The following is a 16,597-nucleotide window of genomic DNA, read 5'->3' as shown; positions in this document are numbered from 1 at the left end:
TTAAAAGCTGCAGTTGCCTTTGACACGCCACGAAAGCGGGTATTTACTTATTAATTCACAATAACACTTATAAAATTGCTATGGTGGCCGGAGGGATGGCTTAGTGGTTGAGAGTACTTTTGTGGTTTGAAAGAGAAATGTCTGGCCCCTCGCTGGCGGTGCAGTTTGAGAAGGCTGTGAAACCTTTAGAAGGTACAGTCTTGCTGGAAAAACTACATCACTTAGGGGTGAGAGCCTTGCCCCACTCCCTGTCTCCCGCCTCTCTCTCTCTCTCTTTCTCTCTTGTTTTATGTGAGCAACTGAGATGAGATCTCTAAATTTCTTCCTCATCCTCCCACTCCTGCCTGCTAACACGCCACCTCAATGCTTTGAACTTTAGCCCTTTGGAACGATGAACTAGAATAAACTCTTCCCTATAGTTGTTCTTGGTCATGATATTTTATCACAGCAGAAAAGCAGCTGATACAAGCACGTGACACTCTTCCAGAGGACCAGATTTCAATCCCCAGTACCCATGCTGGGTGACTGACAACCATCTGGAAGTCCAGCTTTAGGGGATCTGAGGCTTTTGGCCTTTGAAGGCACTGTCCATACAAACACATTCATAAATAAATTTTTAAAATTTAAATTAAAATTCAGGGTTCCGAATATCTTTCCTCTCAAACTGACATGCCTGCTTGTGGTGTCACCAGATTACTTGTTTGTTTAGAGACAGGTCTCTTGATGTCACCCAGGCTAGCCTCTGCCTTCTTGTAACCAGGGACATTCCTGTCTCAGCCTCCCTAGTAACTGTTCTTAGAGTTTGGGATAGTGGTTGTAGACATTTCTAGGACCTGTGGAAATTCCATTTGGACACAGCCTTCCTTGAAATTTTTTACTCCACATTTTCTCCTTTGCAGACATTGTTTATGCTTTCAGCTGCTGCCAGGTGACCTGGGTGGTGACTTGGAACTGTGACTGCCGTGGCTGCCTGTGCCGAATCTGGTCCTCACGCTTTGATACTGACTCATCACTGTTGGATTCTGTTCCATGTCTGTGCAGGGAATGCAAAATCAGTGATAGCAGAGAACACCCAAAGTTTTTCCTTTCTTTCTTTTAAAAAATATTCACTTATTTTTAGTTTATGTCTACATGTGTTTTGCCTGCATACGTGTATGTGAGCTACATGCATGTCTGGTGCCTGCAGAGGATATCCAGACTTCTAGAACCAGAGTCGTAAGAACCAGAGCCACCAGGTAAGTGCTGTGGATTGTACCTGAGTCTGCAGCAAGAGCAGCAAGTGTTCTTAACCACTGATCCATCTCTCCAACCTCTTAAGATTATTTATTTGAGTTAGCATAGGTGTGTGTGTGTGTGTGTGTGTGTGTGTGTGTGCGTGTGTGTGCGTGTGCACTTGCATGCACGTGGGTGTCTGCAGAGGCTAGATGAGGGTGTTAGGCGTCTGGAGCTGGAGCTATGGGAAGTTGTGATTGGCCCCGACGTGGGTGGTGGGACCCTAACTATGGTCCTCTGGAATGTGATACTCATCTTAACCACTGAGCTATTCCTCCACCTCCCCAAACTTCTTATTTCACAAGAAAATAAGCCAATAGTTCCCCCACCTGTGCCAGCAGACACACATGGTGTGAGAGTACTTTCCTATGAGAAATGGATACTTACATTATTATACTCACCCTCAGCACATAAAAATAACTGCATGGTGGTGTATGGCTGTAATTACAACACTCCCTAGCTCCCTAGGTGGAGGATTGTAAATTCAAGTTCAGCCTGGGCTAAGTAGTTAGATGCCACATCCCTCGTGACTCCAGGGATAGACCTGATTGGGACAAGCTTCGAAGGAATAAAGAAAAGACAGCTAACAGCTGGACATACGGAAAAGCTGGAACCAGGTGGATAGGAAGCTATACAAGAGAAACCACAGCACCCCAGAAGCTCAGCATGTGCGTTATACAGAGCTGAGCGGGAGGCGGGGCTATCGCACACAGCTGATCAAGGGGGCGGGTTACTACAGGCTGACAAACAAGGAGCTGGGTCGCTAAATACTGATAAAGCGGTCAGGATTATCCATACAAATAAACAAGGAGACAGGGTTTATGGTATGCAAATGGATCGAGAAGACAGGTTTACCAATCTCAGTCAAAACGATCTCTGTAGGGAGCAGTCTGCAGAAAGTATCGAAAGGAAGAAAGGTGTGGGGAACATTTTCTGCAGGCGCTGTCAATATCCACACAGAGACCGAAAGGAAGGCTTGTCATTCTTCTCTAAGTGTCACCCTCGGATAAATTCTATTGGTGGAGAATGAGGAGGACATGAGACCTTGTTCATACGGATGACCTCTATTCACTGAGAGACAAAGGTCAGGATTAGGGACTAAACAATGCCCAGGATTTGGGGGAGATTCAGGAAAGTTGGCTCCATGGAAGAGCAAAAAGATCACCGGGTGGTCAAACAACACTAACCAGCCTTCAGGGTGACCAGGCATCAGTCATTTCCTTCCTTTGAAGAAAACAGTTTTGGGCTGGAGAGATGGCTCAGAGGTTAAGAGCACTGGCTGTTCTTTCAAAGATTCACTTCCCGGCAATCACATGGTGGTTCACAACCATCTATAGTGAGATCTGATGCCCTCTGCTGGTGTGCAGGCAGAATGCTGTATAAATAATAAATACATAAATCTTCAAAAGAAAAAAAGGTTCATGTTTTAAATAGACTTTAACAAGTTTAGTTTCTCCAGTGCTTTCTTTAAGCTGTGCCTCCTACATCCCAACTGTTCCCTGACACACACATACATAAATAAATGTAACTCAAAGAAAAATATGTATATAAATGTTTATAGTAGCTTTATTCATAGCAACCCAAAAGCATACACTCAAAGGATTTTCAGCAGGTGAATAGCAAAATAACAAGCTGTAGCTTATCCATGTCATAAGTATTGTTGTTGGTGGTTTTGTTTGTTTGTTTGGTTGGTTGGTTTTTGGTTTTTGGTTTTTAGAGACAGGGTTACTCTATGTAGCCTTGGCTATCCTGGACTCACTTTGTAGACCAGGCTGGCCTTGAACTCACAGAGATCCATCTGCCTCTGCATCCCTGAGTGCTGGGCTTAAAGGTGTGTGCCCCTATGCCTGGCTCTATATCATAACTATTAACAAGAAAAAGAATGAACTCTCTTTTTTCTTTTTTTAAAGATTGCTTATTTATTCTGCCTACATGTGTGCCTGCAGACCAGAAGAGGGCATCAGATCTCATCATAGATGGTTATGTGGGTTGCTGGGAATTGAATTCAAGACCTTTGAAAGGGCTGCTGGTGCTCTTAACCTCTGAGCCATCTCTCCAGCCCTCCAAGAATGAGGGATTGATACACAAAATTTTGGTGAATCTTAAGAACATACACTTCAGGTAAGAAGGAGAATTAAAAGCATCTTTCTGATGATTCTGCTTATATAACATTCTTTTTATTTAATTTTAAAGATATATTTATTCATTTTATGTGTATGGATGTTTTACCTGCATATATGTATAAAAACCATGTGTGCCTGGGGCCCTCAAAGTTCAGAAGAGGGCACTGGGTCCCCTGGATGTGGGGTTTGTGGTAGTGAGCCACCATGTGGGTGCTGGGAGCCGAACGCAGGTCCTCCGCAGGAGTGGCAAGTGCCCTAAGCCACCAACCCCTTCCTCCAGTCTCTCGGTTGGTGTTTTATCACAGCAACAGAAACCTAACTGGGGCGGGGGGGGCTGGAAAAAATAAGTGAATGAACAGTGTAATCTACCATAGACTATGATTTCAAATAAAAATCCTGAGTTTCTCATGGAGTCTAACAAACCAATTTTAACATGTCAATGGGAGGACAAGAAAACTTGAGATCATTATAAAGAAGAAAAAGTTACAAAACAATTTCCATAATAAAAAAATCATGATTCAAAATAAAGCCACAGATCATTTTTCTGGTTCATGTACAGAGATAGACAAAGAAAGCATTATAGAAGATTTAAAATAAAAGTATCATACCTATGCAGAAACATACCATGTTGGTATAATGTCCTTGTGGACTGTGCATAGTTTACCCTTGTTCATTCAAATGCTGATTTCTCTACCCCACTATCTGGTTTCCATCCAGACACTGCACTGTGATATTCATTCTAAACATCACCTGTCTCAAGTTTGTGTAAATGTGTCACCATTTGTTCTCTGTATTGCCAATAAAAGCCAACTAGTCAATACTGAATATTACAGAGAATAGGGTAGGACATCCTGGTCCAGTGAGGGAAGGATAAAGGAGAGGAAGTGGGAGATGGATCTAAGAGGAGAGGACGTAGAAGCATCGGCAGAAATGAACTAGACCTAGGATATGATTAAAAACCAAGTATAATGTGGGAATCTGAATGGGAGGAAGCTATCCTAGCTTGGGGGTTTAGGATGGAGTAACCATTGTACAGCATCCTGCTAGGTTAACTAAATAAATCCTAGTCTCTCTGTGTGGTTATTTGGGTATGTATCTGGTTAGGGAGTCACCACTGCTTTACTAAAATACAAATCAATATTAAATATTAATAATCATTCAACAACATCAGAAAATAGTTCTAGCATTATAGATGAATAAGAAATGAATCATTGGTGGAAAGTAGACTTACATGTGGTTCCCAGCACCTATATCAGTTGACTCACAACTGCCTGTTGACTTCAGTTCCAAGTATTGGAAACCCTCCTCTGGCCTCTGCAACACTATACTCAAACACAAACACATGTAAATAAAAGCATGTATGTGTGTGTGTACAAAGCAGAACAGAAGACTTGATCAATTAACACAGGAGAATAAAAAATAGTTATTAAACATTAAAGATGTGGCTGGAGAGAAGGCTCAGAGGTTAAGAGCTCTTCCAGAGTTCATGAGTTCAGTTCCCAGCAACCACATGGTGGTTCACAACCATCTATAATGAGATCTGGTGCCCTCTGCTGGCCTGCAGTTGTACATGCAGGCAGAAAACTATAAATAATAGATAAATCTTTAAAAAAACATTAAAGATGGTGGACCACATTGATAATTAGGGAAATATAAATTTTAACCATTATGAGAGACCACACACACAGAAAACAAGTGCTGGCAAAGATAGGGGACAAGAGGAAACATTTGAAGATTTGGCCGTAAGCAATATTGTTTAATACGCCTTGAGATCTACCCATTAGTTTTACATGTGCACATCTAAACAGTTGTGCACTTCTGTCTCTGGAGTAACAGTAAAGAATATTCACAGTGGACTGGAGAGAAGGCTCAGAGGTTAAGAGCACTGGCTGCAGTTCCTGAGTTCAGTTCCCAGCAACCACATGGTGGCTCACAACCATCCATAATGAGATCTGGTGCCCTCTTCTGGCCTGCAGGTGTACATGCAGGCAGTATACTGTATACTGTATAATATTTATTTATTAAATAAATAAATCTTTTAAAAAGAATGTTCATAGCAACATTGTTTGTAGTACCAACAACTAGGTAAAACTAGTGTCCAAAGGTAGAACGGGTAATTAAAATTTGTATATTTGTACAACAAAAACTATTTAAGGAACTGGGGAACATGGCTCAGTGGATAAAGTGCTTGCTGTGAAAGCCCACAGACCTGAGTCTAGATCTCCACACTCAAGTAAAACTGAGGCACATGGTGTTTGCTGTTATCCCAGCTTAGGGTGAGCAGAGACAGGTGGATTTTGGTGGCCTTTGGCTCAGCTAGTCTAGCTCCAGGTTTGGTGAAAGGCTCATAGAAGATACCTCTGCTCTCGACAGACGCACACGCACACATGCACACATATAGGCAACACTCACATGCACACACACACAATCACAAGGACAAATACACTAAGTAATTAAGAAATTTACTAGTGAATCTCAGAAACGTAATACTGAGTGAAAGATGGAAGTTACAGGGCAGGGATTTGGCTCAGTTGGCAGAGATCTTGGCTGCGCATGGACAAAAGCCTAAGGTCAATCTGGGGTGTTTAGTTACAAGCACCCCTAGGTCCCTACCTGCTGCAGGACGTGGCTGTCATACTCTGCCCTCCCGTGAGTTCCCTAGCCCAGGGGTGGTGTCTTCCCTCTTCCAGAGGCCCTTCACTATATAATACAGACATTTTGGTTCCCACCACTCTCTCCTCTGCTCTCCTCTCTCTTTCCGTGTCTCTCCTCCTCCTATTCTCCTCTCTCCTATCTCTGCACACACCCCTCTGTCTGTCTGTCTCTTGGTAGCTGAGAGCTGCTTCTAATAAATCTGCATTTATTTATATATAGCTTCATCTTGCCATTAGCTCATTCCATCATTTCAGACACCCAGCACTGCTTAAAACAGGATGTGCTATACACATGCGACTCCAGCACTTGAGAATTAAAGATGGGGTGGTCATCCTTGGTTACATCGTGAGTTCCAGACCATCCTGGGGTACCTGAGACCCTGTGTCAAAGAAAAAAAAGTTGCATTGGTATCATAAAACCATTCATTTGTCAAAAGGTCAGAAAGCAGGTCAAAATGAACCATATAGTGTTATTAAGAGAGTATAAAATGAAGGATGGACATAAGGACATGATTACAGAGGGACCCGCAGAGGCTTCTTACCGAAGCAAAAGCCAGTTTGTGTGGTGTGGCCAGCACAGCAGCCAGAACGCTGTGCTGAAGGTGGAACCGACACCAGCATCAAAACAACTAGCGCATTGTGAAAATAACTCATCAGATGGATGTTGCTGGAAACAAGAGCAGGTTTTATTGCCAGGAAGCAGCGAGCTTATCACTCACAAAGCAGTTATCTTTCTCAGGATGGGATCTGTGGGGTCTGTGCTGTGGTTTGAATGTGGTCCCCAGCTGGTGGACTGTTTGGGAAGGATTAGGAGGTGTGACCGTGTTGGAGGGGGTGTCACTGAGGGTGGGCTTCCACACCGTTTCCAGTCAGGCCTCCCTGCCTGATGAGTGTGTCAGCTACTGCTCCCAGACCACGCCTGCCTGCTGCCGCGTTCCCTACACAATGGTCTGAAACTGTAATCCGTAATCAAACAGCCTGGCAGTGGCTGGGCCAACCTCAGGAGCAAGAATGGAGCTGCTGGCTGGGAGGGGGGAGGTAGGGTGTGAGGGGGGGCCGGGAGGGGGAAGAAGGCGTCCTCAAATCCAGGGAGATTTAGGAGTTTCTTTCATTGGTTGCTCTAAACTGTGGCTCCTTGGAGATAAGATCTCCAAGACAGCTCAGCCGCTGCCTGGAATTCCCATTAATCAAAGTCTGGGGACAAATGCAGACTAGCCAGCTCCCAGGAGCCCTCCAGGTCTCGCAGGCTTTGTGTGAGCTTTTCAGCATGATTGCTCTGACTGTCCCCAAACACAGTTTAAACCCACCTCATGGCGACTCATGCTAAAGTTTTAACCCATGGGGCATTTATTCAAGAAACTAGTTAGGAAAACCTTACTAACCTTACTGTGTGTGTTTTAGTCTTTATTAACATATATTATTATTTCTTTTAATTTTAATGATCCAGTCATTGGATTTTACTATAGGGCATGGTCCCCTCACCAGGGGCTACACCAGTCGAGAAAATGCCTACCCCCCACCCATCAAGTGTTAACTGCATGTAATCCTTAGGGAGGGGAGAGGAGTTCTCAGTGAAGATAAAAGAGGAACAATCACTTTGAAATGTCACGTGAACATACTTTAGCTTGGGAGCTCTGAAACTTAGTTGAGACCTGCTCGCAGAGCAGCCGGGATCTTAGTGGGCAGGGCAGGAAAGGTGCCTCTCCGAACAGGTCGGGAGTGACAGGGATTGAAAACAGATTTCACTCAGAAGGGTTTTCGCACTCCGCTAGCTAAAACGGCGGCTGCGGCTGCGAAGGCCGGAGGGGGTGGGGCATTCCCGAAGAGTTCCGGGGGATCAAGCGCCTACCCTCTTCTAGGGTGGGCAGGGAGGGGCTTCTGGAGGCTCTTCTACCTCAAGCTTTCAGGAGGCAAGAAGGAAACAAATACTGTACGAAAAGGAGGGGCTGTGTTGCTCTTTCCTTGGAAACCAGCGGTATTCCAGAGAGGGTACGAAAAAAAAATGACTTCACCATAAACTTCACCCAGTCTCAGGTAAGACTGAAAGTTCGTGTCACAGTTCCACTTGCTGATCCCTCCACCTCTGCTTGTGAGCAAAGAGTTCATTCATTCATCAAGTCATTCATTCATTCGTATGTGTGTGCTCGCGCGCGCATGTGTGCGTGTGTGTGCACTTGTTTGCTTGCTTTTTTTTATTTTTATTTTTATCGGTGCTAGTGATTTGAATTCGGGTCTTTTTATTTTAGCTGCAGGCACTTTACCCACTGAACTCCCAGCCCGGCGCAGGAACGTTTTTCTTGAGTAGAAGGGCATTCATACAAGGCTGGGAATGGCATTGATTATCTGCTGTGAATTTGAAATAAACACATTCTTTGGAGTACCCTTTGGCTTGCTTTAGGCTATAGGCTCCACTCATAAATCTCTTGGTACCTCTTTTCCCTTTTCTCTTTTTGGGGCAGTGACATTTGTTGGAGTGTAACCGCCTAGTTATGCTGCCCAGGGAGCTATTCTAGGTACTGAAAAGGTGGCTGTGGCAGAGAGAGACAAAAAACAGGCCAGGCAACAGTATGCAAGGTGAGCTTGGAGCGCGCGGGTGGGGACTGATGCCCTTGCGGGTCCCTCACCGGGCGGCAGCGGGAGAGAGGATTCCCGACGCTCTGCAGCTTCCTCGGTGTCGGGCTTCCATCGGTTCCGGCCGGTGAGCTTGTAGGTGGCCCCGAGTGGAAGAGGGCTGGAGGGTTCGCCGCTCAGGCCTCTCGTTCTACGCCGAGGAAACGGCTCCCAGCTCGGAGCCCAAGGCGAGCGTCCCAGCGGGCGCCATCCCGCACCGCCCCGGCTTGCAGGTCCGGCGGGCTGTGCAGTGCCCGGGGGCCGCCGGGGGGCGCTGCAGCCCTGCGCACGGCAGAGTGGGGCGTGGCCGATGGCCATGGCCTGGGGGCGGGGCCCGGGGGCGGGGCCGGCGGGGCCCTAAGGCTTTCAGACCTGGCGCGGCGGAGCGCGGGCCGAGCGGCTGCGGGCGAGGGAGCGCAGCGGCCCGCGAGCTCCGGGCGGAGCGGCCGGCCGGCGCGGGAGAGCAAGGTACCGGGCAATCGCCGGCGCCTTCGGGAGCTGGTAATCCTCCGGGGTCGCTCGCTGGGACGCCGCAGGCAGGGGCCGCGCTCCTTCTGGCCCCTAGCTGCGGGCGCTCTCAATTGGGGTCGCGCGCTAGTGTGTGGGTGTGGGGTGTGTGTGTGGTTGCGTGCCCTGCAGACCCTCCTGCCGCTCGGGGCGAGGCCAGTCCCCACGGTCGTGTGGAGCGCAGCGGTCCCGCCTGACCTCAGGGCCTTCTGCGCCGCCTCTCGGGCACTGGCTTCCCTCACTTGCCGAGGGCACTGAAGTGTGTCGCTTCCTGTAGATTTGGGGAGCATTACTGGTAATCCAAAAGGAGTTGTGCTTTGTCAAGCTAGCCGAGGATGTTTCCCGAGAAGTACATGAGAGGATTCACCTCGTGGTGAGGTGCGTGCGTGTTTGCGAGGTTGGTGGCTTGAGTCGTCTAGCCGGTGGGGTGTGACTGGAAAGCCAGCATCTTTAAGCCTTCCTATTTAGAACTGTGAGCTGAAGGCGTCGTACCTAACCCCGAAGTTTGCGTCGGGCTTTCCCATGCCAGGCAGCTTTCCTGTGAGACTCTTGGCTGGTGGTACAGATCAAAGGTCATGGGAAGAACTTGGGCAAAGACCAATCTCATTCAGGTGTCTCGCGTGTTCCGACTGACTTTGAGGAGTGGTTTCTCATCTTTGAAGCAGCTATTGTGTGAGTAGCTCGGCATGGTTAAGTTCCTGTGTCAGCCCTACTGTGTGCTTAGCATATGGTGAGTGAGTTGTTTTTCTTTACACCAAGAATACGGTGGCCAGAGGATGGCTAAGTCAGCGAAGGCTCTTGCTACTGGACGATTTAAATTTGTCGTGTGTTCCCCTGATCTCCTCGTGGACTGTGGTTCATCCAACACAACATAAACAAATAGATATTTTAAAAACTAGGAATTCATATTAGAGTTGGAAGAGTTTTCTCTGTGCTCTCAGCTTGGGGAGCAGTCAGAAAAAAATGAACAGTTAGTTGTACAGTGTTAAGTCTAATCAAAGATGATTTAAAAAAAAAGAAGAAGAAGAACTAAAACTATCACAATAAAAATGCTAGGCTTAGGGGCTGGAGAGATGGCTCAGCAGTTAAGAGCATTGGCTGCTCTTCTAGAGCACCCATGTGGCAGGTCACAACTTCACAACTCTCTGCAACCTCCATTTCCAGGGGATCCAACACCCTCAAACAGATGTACATGCAAGCAAAACCATCGCACAGCAATAAAAATAAATACATTTAAAAAATGCTAGGCTTGGTGGTCCATACCTATGATTCCAGCCCTCTGGAGGCTGAGGCAGGATCATTAGTTTGAGGTCAACCTGGGATACAGCAAAAGTCTGTCTTTGAAACAAAACAAAGCACACAACAAAAACACAACCTTATTGGTTAACCCCTTGTTTGTCTGTGGTGGCACCAAATGTTAACCCTAGCATCCACTTTCGCCCATCTGTGTTTTCAAAACCTGTGCTCTATACGAAGGCCAGTTGCTTGTGATATAACTCAGCTTAGCAACACAGAACACTTCGAATACCTAAAGTCCTCAGTTCCACACAGAGTAGATTCTGGTGCCCTCTGTGAAATCTTGCTCAGAGACCTGTAATACAAGAGTAACTATCAGGCACAAGTACCTCATCAGCCGCTGAGGAGCCAGAGCTGCTGCTACCCATCCCCGCCCCCATCAAATCACTGCTCTGGATTTGTCTTAATTCCCCCTTTGCTTCCAAATGAAAACTCCAGGGCAGGGAAACATCCAAACAAGCATTTCCGCAACAACTTAGCGCTTTCTTAAGTTAAAAGCAGGATATCAAGAGTAAAACGGAAATTGTGGAAAGTTTACCCTTGTCAGAGCGGGTGTGGGGTGTACGTGGTGGTTTCCCTGCGGGGACTCTGTGTGTTCAGTCTGAGTGGAGAACCCATCTCCTCCAGAAAACTTGGCCACTCTAATTTTAAAAAGCTTGCTGAATTCCTAAGAATCTGGAAAACAGTAATTTGTGTCCGTGTTTCTCAGGAACCTTTTTTTTTTTTTTTTTTTTTTTTTAAATGTGGCTATTCTAATGAGCATTGTTTGGCTTTGAAGGTTTAAGATGAGAGTAACCTTTCAAAATGACTTTAACCCAGACTTTTTCTCTCATTTTTAGTGTGTCTGTGCTATGTCTTTGTTATTTCTTCAGGATCACACACAACTCTCTGCAGTGGGACTTTCTTTTCTTTTTCTTTTTTTTTTTTTTCCATTGTTATACCCAGTTCGCGAGCCCCCAAAAGATCTACAGGAATCGACTACGTTGCAAAACACATGAGGGTCTTTTTATTGTAAATTACAAGCTGCAGCTTGGGCCCACAACACCCACCGCCAAAGTGGTGGGAGCTGAGTGCCCTGCGCCCAGGTTAGTTGGGTGATATATAGATTCTGGTCCATCCCAGCACGCCCAAGGCAGGGGCAATTCCTGCCTGGCAAGCATCTATTGGTCGAGATGTTACATTTTGAATCGATTGGCTATAGGAAGGTTCCCAGACCATTAATGACCTGGTGTCCCTCCCTAGGGGGAGGGTCCAGTTTCCTAGCAACTGTATCTCTAGTGGGTGGGGAAAGAATGCAGTGAGGTGGCTCTTCCCCTCAGGGCATTACTAAACTTCTTTACAGTATCTACTTTAGGTCTTAATAGTAGCTGCTACTTTATCTTTTGGTCTCTCACCATGAGTCAAGGTCTCTGTGTGTAGCCAACAAACAGAGATCCTCCTGCCCTGGCTCTGGAGTGCTTTCTTTCAGTGACTGTCATACAGCTTTGAAATCTCAGTTGAAGGAAAGACTTACTATGTAAGGAAGTGTTTCATAGTATTTATTCTTAGGTTGAAATAATTGGGAGTGGATAGGTGAAAACAACTAGGGACTTAGATACTACTTTGGAAAAAGGCATGTAAAATTAAATTTACTTATTTAATTTTAAAAATATTTTTGAGATTTTTGTCTCATGTATCAAATGCTCTAGGCTCAGAGCCATCTCTCCAGCCCTGTGTTTGCTTATTTAAAGGCACGGTGTTGCTATGTAGCTATGCCGGCTTCCAATTCATCACAGTCCTCCTTCGTTAGTGTTCCTGGTGTCTGGATGACAAGATGGGGCCATCAGCGTGTCTGGCTTCTGTTATTTTTAAGTAGTCAGTCACTAGCAGGATGCCTGTGCCTGTCCTGTGTCTCATTTCCTGTTCCACATTAACTTTTGCATCGCACTTTATCACACCCAGCTCTGGAAATCCAGCTTTCCAAACACATGCCATGGTGGCTAGGGATTCAGTGCCTCACCCCCCCCACCGACCCACCGCTTTCTCTGTGGAGCCTTGGCTGTCCTGGAACTCTCGTGATAGACCAGGCTGGCTTCAGACTTGGAGAGCTCCACCTGCTGCTGCCTCCTGGGTGCTGAGATCAAAACTTTGGTATTCAGCGCTTCAGCTGGTTCAGTGCCTGTGTTGGCACTCAGGCTGTTAAATGTGCTAGGTCACTCCTCTGAAGCAGTGTAACGTACCCAGCCAACAGCACAGAGTAGTTCTCTGACCCGGAAGATGTTATGGTTAGTGACAGCAGACTTTTACTTCCGAGGAACCACACCTAGAGTAGTCAAATTCATAGGGACAGAAAACCGAGTTTGGTAAACAGCAGGTGAGGGAGAACATAATGAGAAGTTATATACTCTGTAAACCCAATAGTATTTTTAAAATTATTTCTTTTTATTTTTGAGAGTACAAAATAATTACACCATTCTTCCCTGATAGCATTTTAAAATAAAATTTAAGAGTAAAAATTTCTGTTCGTGAAGCCAGAGTTTGGGGACAGTGCAGGGTGGCCGGAGAACCTGGGTGACACCATCTGTCTCCCCCACCTCCTCCTCGTGCCTAGACGGAGGGAGGGTTGTGTTCTCTTTGAAAGGCAAGTGTCTGTGTTGTCTACTAGTGGGCTCCAGTATGAAGAAGAAAGTCTGCTGAGCCCTCCACCCTCGCTGGGGACCCTCTAGGGCCTCCATGTGTGCTAGGCAAGTATGCACTCACTGAGCTAGTGCTAGCTTCTGAAATTAAGTAAATCTTAACTATAAGGCTATCTTTTGGTTGATTCTTTGTTTCAAATGTATTTGTATAGCGTATTCTTCCTTGTTTACAACGCAGTGGTTAAAGGAACATTTCATATTGTTTTTTGTTAGAGAGAACATGAAACACCAGTTAGAATTTGCCTAAAAAACACTGTTCCTGTCACTGAGACTTTTTTTTAAACTTATCTAAAATGGTAAAATTGTGACTCTCAGTCTTTTCTTATGCAATTCTTCTCTACTTGCTTTAGCGTTAGAAGCCTTTTAATTGTGCTTAAGCTCAACTCAAGCATACATGCTGTACACTGTAACAAACGCTTCTAGAATTTAGTGGCCTAATTCAGGGAGAGTATTGATCCAGCAAAGTTGGTAGTTTACACAAAACTAAATTGGTTATTTCAGGCTGGGCGGCTCTCCTGGGCAACTCTCCTTCATGATGGTCAAGAGTCATGTGCCTCCTTTGTGATGTCATGGTCTTGAACTTGTGGGCTCTACAGTGACTGAAGACAGACTCCAGCAGCTTGGGTAGCATCGCTCTGCTCATATGGAGTTGGCCAGAGATAGCTACATGGTTCTACCTGGATTCAGGGAGTACCAGCCTAGGCAGCTGTGCTGATGGTGAATAACCACCTTCTGAAGCAGGAGGATTGAGAGGTCAAGGCAATGGAATAAGAACCTATCTCAAAAATATCCAAAAGAACAAAAGGCCCAAATAAGCCAGTCTTTTCACTGGCCAATTAAGTATAACTACCTTTATATGTATTTTCCATTTTTCAAAGACATACATGCACAGCACACAGATTTCCATAGTGTAGGTTTAGATTACATTTTCATATAGGACATAATTGTATCAGAATTGCTCCGTGAGCAAGTAAAATGGGATTAAACCATCTATGTTCAAGTATTTATTAATGGCTGAAGAATATTGGCCTTATTCAGTCATCTGACCATAAAGCGTACATTTAAGAAAGAAGGAGTGAGGAGGGAGATTAGCCCAGGACAAGAATGCACACGTCTTAGTGGCCTCCTAATGCTATCATAACAGTTTAAACTACTTCATGCTGCTGGCAGTGGGGATTGTGAGACTCGATTCACCTCAAAACAAAAGGCTTTAGCATGGAATGTGTTACATAATCACAAAATATATGCCTTATTTTACTTGCTTTTATGGGAAACTAAAGTTATGTAGTTTGGCACTTCTTAATTGCATGAAGTAACTTTGTGCCAGGAAACCCCATTCAGCTCTATCTAGTGTCTGACAGTTAAACTTGGGGCATGCTGAGGGGTTAAAATCCAGTCATGTGAAAGAGTCTGGTACCCAGTTAGCCAAAGAGAAGCCTGGGTGACCATCTACTTCAGTTATCCACTGGGATACCCATTGGGGTCCTGCTCCTCTACCAAAGAAACACACATTTGACATCTTTTGTGAGATGGGATGTTCCTCAGCAGTGGGATCTGCCGTCAGCATCCTGAGTGGCTGCCTGGCTGGACAAGCACTCCACCAACAGAGGCACTTCCATGTATAGATGGGGGAGGGGTCCTATTTCATGGTGCTTATATATGTGCATGAGGGCAGAGAAAGTAATTTTGCTTCAGCTTCTAAGAGCCCTCAGCTAGGAATTATGTGACAAAAGTCATAAGACAGAAACTGAAGCTTAATTGCATGTTTGTTGTTGTTGTTTTGAGACAGGGTTTCTCTGTGTAGCTCTGTCCTGGAACTCAGACTCACAGAGACCAACATGACCCTGCCTCCCGGCCTGCATGTACAATTTTTAGATATTCGGGAAGAAACGGGGTAGTAGGGAATGGTGACGTAAGCTTGTTTTCAGAGAGGAGGTGACACAAAGGAAAAGGACCTTAATTTTTAGGCTTGTTAAATTGGTGGAGGGCTAAAGGCTGAGCACAGCTTTCCAACATAGATTCCCAAGTGTCATCTTGAAATTTACAAGAAGCTAAAGTTGAATGCTTTTCCCCAGTAAAGAGAGCAGAGACACATGGTAAATTATATTCTGATTTCACACCCATCCAGTGAAGGCACCGAGCTTTTTCTGCTTGACTTAATGGATTAACGATATGCTGGGGTTGGGGTGTTGTTGGGAATGAGAGGGGCTAGATCAGAGATTCAGTAATGACAGCTGCTGGACAAATCTAGCTCCCTGTTTTTATTTGTTTTGTTTTTAATTGCCCTAAACAGCGTTGCCACAGCAGCTCCGGACTGGCTTCTTGCTTCCGGCATCGTTGCCACCTTGCTGACTTGATGGGACAGGGACAGCTTGGAACAGAGAGGGCAGTACTCAGTGGCGTTAATTTGCAGCATTCTGAACTCAACAGTGGGTTTACTCCATCAGTTAAATCACTCACCTCCTGAGCTCACCTACAGGCACCTGCTGTGTCCCTCAATCAATGGGAAAGTTAGTACCGAGGCTTCAGAGATGTGTTTTATGTTGGAGTGCAGAATGGCTCTTGGTGCTGAAAGTGAGCACATTCCAGTAAAAATTAGTACTATGATCTGGGATATCTGATTCTTTTGAAAATCAGGCTAGATAGCTCACACTTAGCACTGGGAGGAAGGGGTCCAAGGATCTGAAGTGTATGATCATTCTCAGCTACACTGGTGTGTGATGGCGCACACCTGTGATCCCAGCACTCAGAAGCAGAGGCAGGCAGATCTCTTGAGTTGAGGCCAGCCTAATCTGCAGTGAGTTCCAGGACAGCCAGGACTTCACATAGAAACCCTGTCTTGGAGAAAAAAAAAAAAAAAAAAAAAAAAAAGTAAGAATGAAGGTGAGAGTTAATGGCAGGTGTGAGGAAGAACATAAGTGGTGCTTCATAGGCAAAGAATGCTTGTTGAGTCATCTGTGGTGCTTTGAGCCCCCAGGGCATGTGATTCCAAATCCATGGCTTGCTCATGGGACCTTCTGTTTTCTTCTGGGTGCTGTTCAAAAACTGGAAGAGCTGTAAAATCAGTAATGGATAATAGGGACCCTTCTTGTTTCTGTTGGGTTTTTATACATATGGGGGGAAAAAGTGGGGCCTAGGGAGCACCCTGTGTTGGGTAGTTTTTATGCCAACTTGACACAAACTAGGGGCATCTGGGAAGGAATCTTATTTGAAAAAAATGCTTCCACAGAATTGACCTGTAGGGCATTTTCTTGATTGATGATTGATGTGGGAGGGCCCAGGTCTTTGTGGTCACTGTCACCCATAGGCTGGTGGTCTTGATGGTATGAGAAAGGAGGCTGAGCAAGCCAGGAGGAGTAAGACAGTAAACAGCACCCCTCCATGGCCTCTGCATCAGCTCCTTCCTAGAGTTCCTGCCCTGCCTTCTCAGATGACAGACTCAAGCTGTAAGATGAAATAA

General features: G+C 45.6%; 1 protein-coding gene across 1 annotated transcript in view; it reads left to right on the top strand.

The window, feature by feature from the left end:
* The first annotated feature begins 9,009 nt into the window (after positions 1-9,009).
* The window catches only part of Ankrd6 (ankyrin repeat domain 6), a 150,546-nt gene continuing 142,958 nt past the window's right edge, over positions 9,010-16,597 (top strand). The window contains exon 1 of the mRNA XM_060373386.1: positions 9,010-9,127. The gene's annotated coding sequence lies outside the window, so the exon portion shown is untranslated. The remainder of the gene's footprint in view (positions 9,128-16,597) is intronic.

The sequence above is a fragment of the Meriones unguiculatus genome, chromosome 20 (genome assembly GCF_030254825.1).
Source record: "Meriones unguiculatus strain TT.TT164.6M chromosome 20, Bangor_MerUng_6.1, whole genome shotgun sequence".
Taxonomy (NCBI): domain Eukaryota; kingdom Metazoa; phylum Chordata; class Mammalia; order Rodentia; family Muridae; genus Meriones; species Meriones unguiculatus.
Note: the sequence above shows the minus strand (reverse complement) of the source record. Positions and strands in the feature narration are given on the sequence as shown.